We start from the raw sequence: 9309 nt of genomic DNA, 5'->3' as shown, positions 1-9309 counted from the left end.
TTACTGACCTATCTCTGATTCTGTGAGTGCAAAGCAAAGCAAAGCAAAGCAAAGCAAAGTTGTAAGAGGGTAAGGGAAAGAACCAGAGAGGCTACAGATGAGAAAAGTGTTGGCCACATTAACAAAGCTTACCATGCCACATTCATAATCTAGAAACACCTGCATCTGGCCTAGAGGCCTTTCTGTATACTGAGACAGTAGTGGGGAAGTGGTCTTGAGATGACACCAGTAGCCTTCTTGACACAAAAAAGTAGAAAAATTTTCTTGGACTTAACCAGCATGTCATTTCTCATTGTCCAAGAATCGCTGCAAAATCCAACAGCCCAGTTCCAACACTGCCCAACATCCACCTCTCAGTAATATCTTCCAAAAGTGAATGGCAGCGCTCGCCATCAAGAAAACACTTAGATTTTGTTGGAGTTGGGGCAATGTTGAGATCATCAGAACCAGAGAGTAGCTGTCTCAGAACTTCAAACAAGTGGAATGTACCAAGTGGTTCTTGTATTATCCCAGGAATTACGCACTACAGGAATAAGAAAACAGTCACATGAAAACATAGTGTTACAAACTTCTAATGAATGTGGGCTTTACATAGTGTCTACGTATGCCAGGTTAACCCTGGAAATATGGGTCAGGACAGCAGGAACATAAAAGAAGAAATACGTCCTTAGATTGAACCATTGTGCTATTCTTCCTTATCGAGGAGTCCTTACAGACTCCCAGAGCCCAGTCCCAAGAGCTGTCCACATCCAGCTCCCAGTAGTGTTTGCCAGAGGAGAAGACCCAGGCTCCCCATGCAGCAAAATAGTCAGATCTGTGAGAATGCAAAGATTCACATCTAAACATCAAACTTCTCACATCCTCAAACAGCCTGATATTGTAATTGGTTACTTCCCAAGTGAAGGAAATTTCCACTGTAGAAAAAAGAGAATGTTCCAGTGAAAAGCAGTTTATAAATTATTATGTTCAGATAAGAAAGAGATTCTCACTAGAAAACACAGGTCAAGATTAGAAACAAACTTCTGTCTGGAAAAAATGTTGGAATCAAAGGGTGTTAGGATATCTGCACAAGTAAATGCCTAAACTTCAATGATCACAATTTCTATAAACTCAAAAAGTATAAAGGGGAGGAAGGTCATGTCTCTGTCTAGTTAGCGACCTTTCATAACAACTGAAAAACTGGAAGCTCTTGCACTGCGGCCAAGTCCACAGCAATAAAATTAACCTTCATTGTCTCTTCTCTGTCAGGGCAGAGCAGGAGGCTTGGGACAGGAGATGAGGTGGGGAGCCATCCTTAGACCCAAAGAAAAATGCACATGTACCCTAAAATCTAAAGTATAATAATAAAAAAAGTTATCGCTTTGCCAGAAATATTATAATCTGCCACTTAAACTAGTCAATTCATACTTAGTGAGAAAATCTGAATCTGCCTTCTGAAAAGTGCAGCTTCCTTGCAAGAATTATCTGACTTCTGTGCCAGATTCAGGCACAGACATCTTTTATCTGCTGGATTTATCATGATCTATCCTGGAGTTCTATCTAAGGCCTCATCAACCAACAAATCACGTTCCTACTGTTCACAGATTCTCAGTTTTTGCATTGTTATATAAGTTACTCGTGTATGCTTTAGTTGATTAAAATGCACATGATTAAAATTATAAATGCTATGAAACTTCACCTGAAATGTATTCAAAAAAACACTGTCACTCAAATCAGTCATTAACTGCACTGAATTTGAAGTTGAAATGTCCTGAAATAATACAGTTCTGTATACTTCATATAATAGTTGTATACATGAAATTTTATCACAGTTGAACCATACATGAATTGTTCTACACCTTAAAGAGCCCTTCTGCATGTTTTGCTTTTCTAAGAAATTTGTTATATGGCTGATTCCACCATCTTTTATTGAGTTTTGTCTGTTTGATGATAGTGAAACTATAAATATAAATACCTATTCACAGACTATTTTCTTCTAGATGAAAGATCATTACACTGGGAAAGCTGCCCATAGAAAACCAGAATTGAAGGCATTGCATGTGGATCCCACCAAGAGGGTGACACTCACCTAGAAAGCGGTTGGACCTATCCACCAGTCCAGTGATGGGCCCTGTAGTGAGCTCTGGAGTCACAGGCTGCGGCATGTGCTGCAGCATGGACTCACTCTTGCAAAGGAAGTAGGTTGAGTTGGTTAAGTTTCTGACGTCTGTGTTTAAGAAATAGATTCCAACAGAAAATGCTTCATTCAAACCCACTTCTGATATTGTAATGTACCTCCACAATCCTAGGATGGGTTTGTGGATCTTTTTTTTCTTTTTTTTAATTTCATCTAATTTGTTTTAAAATTTATTCTCTACTCACAAGAAGCATAAATAAAGGTTTCACTCTTATATAAAGACCTGACAATACATACAATGGTCCTCTGCTGATTTGGAAGCAAAGACAGTTTTCTACGACAGTCTGTCCTTTATAACGTATAACTGTTGTGGGAAAAAAGAAAATCCATTTCTTAGTGTAATTATTTTTCTTATTTGAGGTTTCTTTTCCATGATGACCCAACCACAAGTTTGGGAACTTTGCTTCTGAGGCCCATTCTCTGATGAGAAAGTTCAGTCCCAACTGGGGAAAGTACCTGAGTCCCAGCCTTTTCAGCCTAACATTATACCTAATATCTAGAGTGAGAAATCAGGCTGAGCGCGGTGGTGCGCGCCTGCAATCCCAGCCACTCGGGGGACTGAGGCAGGAGAATCGCCTGAACCCAGGTGTGAGAGACTGCAGTGAACAGAGATCATGGGTCACTCCAGCCTGGGCAACAGAGAGAGACCCCGCCCCCCCCCCCAAAAAAATAAATAAATAAAAATCTAACATCCAAGTATCCACCTTGGGTTGCGGGAAGAGTTAATCTTATACATTTACAAAAAAATGTAACTATATAATGTGAAACACCATAAAGTCAGATGGCACTGCATGAGGCATTTTTGCTTCTTTTTCTTAAGGAAAAAGAGTTACACGGAAAATTCTCTCATCCTCCCCGCTCTGCCCCCAACTCTTCTATGTCCAAAGTTTTTTTTATTATTTTTCTGAGAGGGAGTCTCTCTCTGTCGCCCAGGCTGGAGTGCAGTGGTGCAATCTCGGTTCACTGCAACCTCCGCCCCCCGGGTTCAAGCATTTCTCCTGCCTCAGCCTCCCGAGTAGCCGGGATTACAGGCATGCACCACCACGCCCGGCTAATTTTCTATTTTTAGTAGAGATGGGGTTTCTCCATGTTGGTCAGGCTGGTCTCAAACTCCCAACCTCAGGTGATTCGCCTGCCTTGGCCTCCCAAAGTGCTGGAACTACAGGCGTGAACCACAGCACCCGGCCTAGGTTTTTGTTTAAAATTGGGCCTTTGTTCCTATTCAGTAAATCTATGTCACAGGATGAGCCAGGATTTAAATATACAAATATAAATTTTTAGTATCCTTCACGTCAAATTAGAAACACATATTTGGAATTTACTGCTTCAGTCTCAACTGTGCTTATCATGGTAGTGGCTGAAACTGGAAGACATTTTTTTTAAACCCTGAAGTCATCCATACTTGCTACTTCTTTAGTCTTCTTGCTTGGAATGAAAAGTATTCACAAATACCACCACCTAAGCATCTGTTTCAAATGAAACTCAGCCTTCAGCTTGCAAAATGATGCCTTTATAATTAAGCAAACAGCAGAAGACCCATGCGAGTTGCTTCTTTCTTCCTGGAGATGTTAGCAGGATAACTAGAATCCTAGGAGCTCCTCTGTGTTGAATTTGAAAGGCAGAACAAAAAGAAAAGTGGCCTTTTCCATTCCAAATCATGGAGGTAATGTGTAGAGAAGTGATAGCCACATTTCAAGAATAGGGAAAGTAACTGGGTAAAAGAAGGAGGACTACCCGCTCTAGGAGAAAACATAGAGACACTTGCCAAGTCCTGAGTTCAGAATTTTGTTTTTGAGATGAATATAAAAGCACCTAAAGGTCAAGGAAAATTTTCTTCCTGTGATAAGGAACACAAAGCCTGTTTGGTGGTCTCTTCGCACAGACGCGCGTGACACTTTGCTTTAGTATAGATGACCACTCCCCTCTGTAAGGTAAGGAGGAAGAATGTTCGGTTAGTTCCTTTCCTCTGGCTGATCTCTTTTTTTTTTCTTCTCCTCGCATGGTCCAACAGATGCACTCGGCCTCCCGGGGGCTGCCCGCCCCCGGCCGAGAGGCCAGTTTACAGCGGCACGCCTTACTCCGCCATCTTCACAACTTCGGGTCTGTGGCTCTTAGGGAATATTTCTAACTCTTCACTCTGCTTTTCTAACGTACTGCCGCTGAAAGATAAATGCCTCTCTCCCTATCTGCCACCAAATAGTTGATCTCTAATTATGATTCTGAATCCTAAAAAGAGGCAATTGTATTCTAGCAACTTCTGCATTGAACTCTTCAAAACATAACCCCCTGAGTCACTTGGAAAAGTAAGAAAAGGTTAATGTCTGGTAGAAGGCATAGGTAACATTCAACATACAACACAAACACACGAGTACACACACAATCACACTGACACATTATGGTGTTAGTAAATTATGTTTTCACTTTGTTGGAAGCAGCTTGATGTTTTTCATAGCATGCCTTGTGCTCCAGCTTGCATTGATGGCCAATAACATACCTTGCCACCGTGTCTCCCAAATCCTGTAGAGAGAGAGAGAGAAAAAAAATGACTTCTTTAGAAAGTTGTTATTCTTGTTGGGTGAGGTGGCTCACACCTGTAATCCCAGCACTTTGGGAGGCCAAGGTGGGTGGATCACCTGAGGTCAGGAGTTCCAGACTAGCCTGGACAACATGGCAAAAACCCATCTCTACTAAAACTCTACTAAAACTACAAAAAAATTAGCTATGTGTGGTGGTGCATACCTTTATTCCCAGATACTAAAGAGGCTGGGGTAGGAGAATTGCTTCAACCAGGGAGATACAAGTTGCAGTGAGCTGAGATTGGGCCACTGGACTTCTGCCTGGATGACAGAAGAAGACTCCGTCTCAAAACAAACAAACAAACAAAGAAACAAAGTTGCTATTCTGCCAATCTGCTCTTTAGGTTTTGAAAACTTTAGAATTACCACATACTATCACTGCGACAGTTTTAAAATGTATTCTCATCTCTAACACTTACACCTGTAAGACCTATTAACATAATCTATTTGTGATAAATTCAGGACCCTAAATTTGGGTGAGAGAGAAAGGTGTGAGTAGTGACTGTGCATTGCTGCAGCTGTCTACAACGTGGTCTTTTTCAGGCCTAGTCCCCAAAGGGTAATGTGGCTCAAATCAAGAGCATTTCAAAACTAGGACTTCCCAAAAGGAGGAAGAAGGAAATGTTAGTTTTTCCCTAATTTCTTTGTATTATCTAATGGAAACAAAAATAGAATTTTCACATGAAATTTTTTCTTCCAGGGTTTGAATGAAATGTGCTGGAGGAGGAAGCTTGTGGTAGAAAATGTTCTATGGAATCTCGTTGCACAATTCCATAAAGCTTTCTCTCCATGATTAGGTTAGGAGTTATAGTTTATCTCTATAGCCAGTGGGAATGACTCTCACCATCAATGCAGGAGATGAAGAAATAATATCTTTGATACCCAATGGAAGGCAAAGATGTAAAGGTCAGCTAATACAAAGTGTCTCAAGGGACACCCTCAGTTCTCACCTGGAGCAGCTCCACATCTGGTTTATGACACATTTCCATTAGTCCCTGATACATTTCTTTCGAGTGTTTACCCTTTTGATCCATGTTGATCCAACTTCTCTGGATTTGCTGAAAAATCTCTTGGTATTCCTTGTTCAGTCTCTCTAAATGTTGTTTTTCTTCTTTCTGGAACTGGATGTAGCTTCCTATACTCATTCCCGATCATCTGTGACCGTAAAACCACGTCACTCTCTAGGGACATGGATTTTGTAGGCTAAATACTCAGGTCTACTTCCACATCACAGAACCCACAAATTCCTCCTCCTCTTTCCTTCTTTTATTTTCCATCCTTTACAAACAGGATGATGAGTTAAGCAAGACCTTCCTTCAAAATTTATGTAATTCATCAATTCCTGAACACCTGCAAAAAAGCCCTTTAGATTTAAATGTTTAAATATATGTCCTCTTAAATCTGAGATACCATTAGAAAACAACTAAAATTTATGATTGATTGTTAAATTGTCATCAATAATATATATAATCTTTGATCCTCAATTAGTTTGTAGTCTCAAACCTTTGTACTTCACAGCCTAAACAATCACTCTAAGTAGGGACGTTGTTAGTATATTATAATGAGGATCAGAAGCCATCACACAAAAAGGATCTTAGTAAAAAATTTAACCCCCATCTCTCAAACCGACTACCTCTTTTCTGTCTCCTATCTTTCTTGCCTCAAAAACCACAGGCTCTGTATTGCCCTGCCATTCTAAGAACATGAATCTCCATTCCGTTGTGTTTCTCCTCTCAATATTGACATATTTATTCTCTCACTCCCGCAGTCATTTGTTGTCCCTTCTCCTCAGCTTTTCATCGTGTTACATTTTCTCCTACTTGAGCTGGCACCATCTGGGTCCTTTGCTATCAGATTTCACTGGCACAGGCACATTTCTTAAATTACTGTTCCCACCTGCCTTTTTGCCCCTGGACGACATCATATTCACCATTAAATGCCTTTATTTCTCAATTATATACTATTTAATCAATATTACATAATTCATTTATACAGAAATCTCTGCCTGAAATACTTATTAATTTTAAGCATACACTTGTCCTTCAGAATTTAGATTTATTTTTTACTTATCTGAAAAGCATTTACAGAAAACCTGAACAATCATTATATTGAACAGTCTGGTTGTTTTCCAGCCTATGAATAAACACATGACAAAATCTGGCATATGAGAATTTCAACTCAAGTTGCTAATATAAATGTTGTCAGCATGCCTGTCTCAAGCTGGTCGTGAGGACCCACGGTCTCATACTTACCCTCCAGAGGAAGGCTGTTCTCTCCTCATTTAGATTTCTCTGATTTTCTTGAATCTTTTTCCACAAAATCCTCATTTGCTTTAAGAGCTTCTCCTGCAATAGAATTACGAGGTTTAACAACAGAAAGCCGAACACCATAGATTCCACACTCTGAATAGTATACGCAGGCAAGGGATATAATATATAAATACATTAGACAGGGGAAAAAAACACATTTTTTTATGATGCTCTCTTGTGCATTTCTTTTTCATTTATTTATTTATTTATTATTATTATACTTTAGGTTTTAGGGTACATGTGCACAATGTGCAGGTTAGTTACAAATGTATACATGTGGCATGCTGGTGCACTGCACCCACTAACTCGTCATCTAGCATAGGTATATCTCCCAATGCTATCCATCCCCCCTCCCCCCACCCCACAACAGTCCCCAGAGTGTGATGTTCCCCTTCCTGTGTCCATGTGTTCTCATTGTTCAATTCCCACCTATGAGTGAGAATATGTGGTGTTTTGTTTTTTGTTCTTGTGATAGTTTACTGAGAATGATGATTTCCAATTTCATCCATGTCCCTACAAAGGACATGAACTCATCATTTTTTATGGCTGCATAGTATTCCATGGTGTATATCATGCTGCTATAAAGACACATGCATACATATGTGTATTGTGGCATTATTCACAATAGCAAAGACTTGGAACCAACCCAAATGTCCAACAATGATAGACTGGATTAAGAAACACAAATTTTTGACTGCTCATCCTTAATTGATATTTTTCAGTTTGAGGTTTCAGAATGTAGAACAGTTTAGGGAACTGAAGAGTGAAGATTTCCTATAATCTGGCTAATGTTCAGTGGAACATCCTGCTTCAGAACCCACTATGCTAGCCCCCAGATTTTGTAGTGTGCTATCCCCATACTCGTTTGTCCAGTAATATTAAATATATTTCCAAAATATGTTTCTTTGCACTTGTAGTTTTGGTAGCTTTTCAATGCCTTTAGCATTGAACAGTAGAGTCAATAATAATGACATTTACTTAATCACGCTCTGTTTCGGTCCAAGCTCCAGGAAGGAAGGTAGAGTTGCATATTTTATTCAGAATTTCATCATTGCTACCTAGAACAGCAGCTGGCACTCAGTAAAGAATGGAGTAATCACCATGATGATTCTCATTGTCCTTTTAATCTCTTTATCTCTGCCTCCCTCCAGCTTTCAGGTGATCGCAGAGCTATCTCTTACCCATTGTTCCCCAGCTGCCTCTTCAATGGGATAGTGTTTGTGAGCCCTGTGCTCCTGAGGGTTGGAGCACAGCAAACAGAGCAGACTCTTGTCCATGTCACAGAACATCTTCTTTGTTTTCCTGTGGTCCCGCATATTTGTTTCTCAGAGCTCAGGAATTGCCAGAGACTGGCTTTTCTCGAGATGGTCACTAAATTCTTCAGAAGAATATTGGTTTTGAAGTCCTTGTTCTGAGATGGTTCCCTGCATGCAGGGCAGTTGGTAGGACTTCGGGCTTCTTCCCAGGAAAGGCAGAGACAGGGCCTATAGAAGCTGTGCCCACAGCAGATGGTGACAGGGTCTACCAGGTAGTTCAGGCAGATGACACAGGTGAGTTCCTTCTGGAAGGCATGTGAGAAGTCTGAGTCCATTTTCCTAAGGAAAGAACACCACAAGAATTTAATCTTCTACCCTGGAGAGACAAAGATCCAAGCAAAGTTTGAATCAGGTTGTGATTGAATAATCCTTTTTTTCTAGAGAAGAATAGGCTTTAATTTGCAATGACAGAGATAGGAAAAATGGAAAACCAAGGCACTAAGAGATATGGACCTCTGTAGGAAAACGTGACTGTTCTCCAATCAACACATGGACAGCTTTCCAAACTCTATTTTCTTGCATAGAAGAATGTCAGATTTTTTGAGGTTTTAGTGTCCACCAAATTGCTTGGGCTTCAAGGGTTTCATCAACCTGTAAACTCAAGGGTTGAGTTTTGAATGGTCTGAAAATCAGTAACACTCTTAATTGCCAGTGATTGGTTTAGAGAAGGCAAGCTAACTAAGCTCTTCTACTCTCACTTTTTTATTTAACTGTAACAACCATCCATCGTGACTTTTCCAGAAGGACCCTGCTTGAAAATGTTAGAGCAGAACTCATATTTAGACCGAAATCAGAAAAAGCTAGCCTTTACTCTCCAAGGTAAAACAGACAAATTGAGGTAAAGGCTCTCCAAGGTAAAACAAACAATCATTGTTTTTCTAGGCTGCTATGTTAATTCAATCAATAAAAACTTTCTGGCATGTTTACTATTC

The 9309-nt window shown here is 40.0% G+C and overlaps 1 pseudogene; it reads right to left on the bottom strand.

Annotated features, from left to right (window-relative positions):
- LOC129008708 (tripartite motif-containing protein 43B-like) lies at nt 1-8658 on the bottom strand (annotated as a pseudogene).
- Nucleotides 8659-9309: the final 651 nt, after the last annotated feature.

Source organism: Pongo pygmaeus, chromosome 9 (genome assembly GCF_028885625.2).
Source record: "Pongo pygmaeus isolate AG05252 chromosome 9, NHGRI_mPonPyg2-v2.0_pri, whole genome shotgun sequence".
In the NCBI taxonomy this organism is placed as follows: domain Eukaryota; kingdom Metazoa; phylum Chordata; class Mammalia; order Primates; family Hominidae; genus Pongo; species Pongo pygmaeus.
Note: the sequence above shows the minus strand (reverse complement) of the source record. Positions and strands in the feature narration are given on the sequence as shown.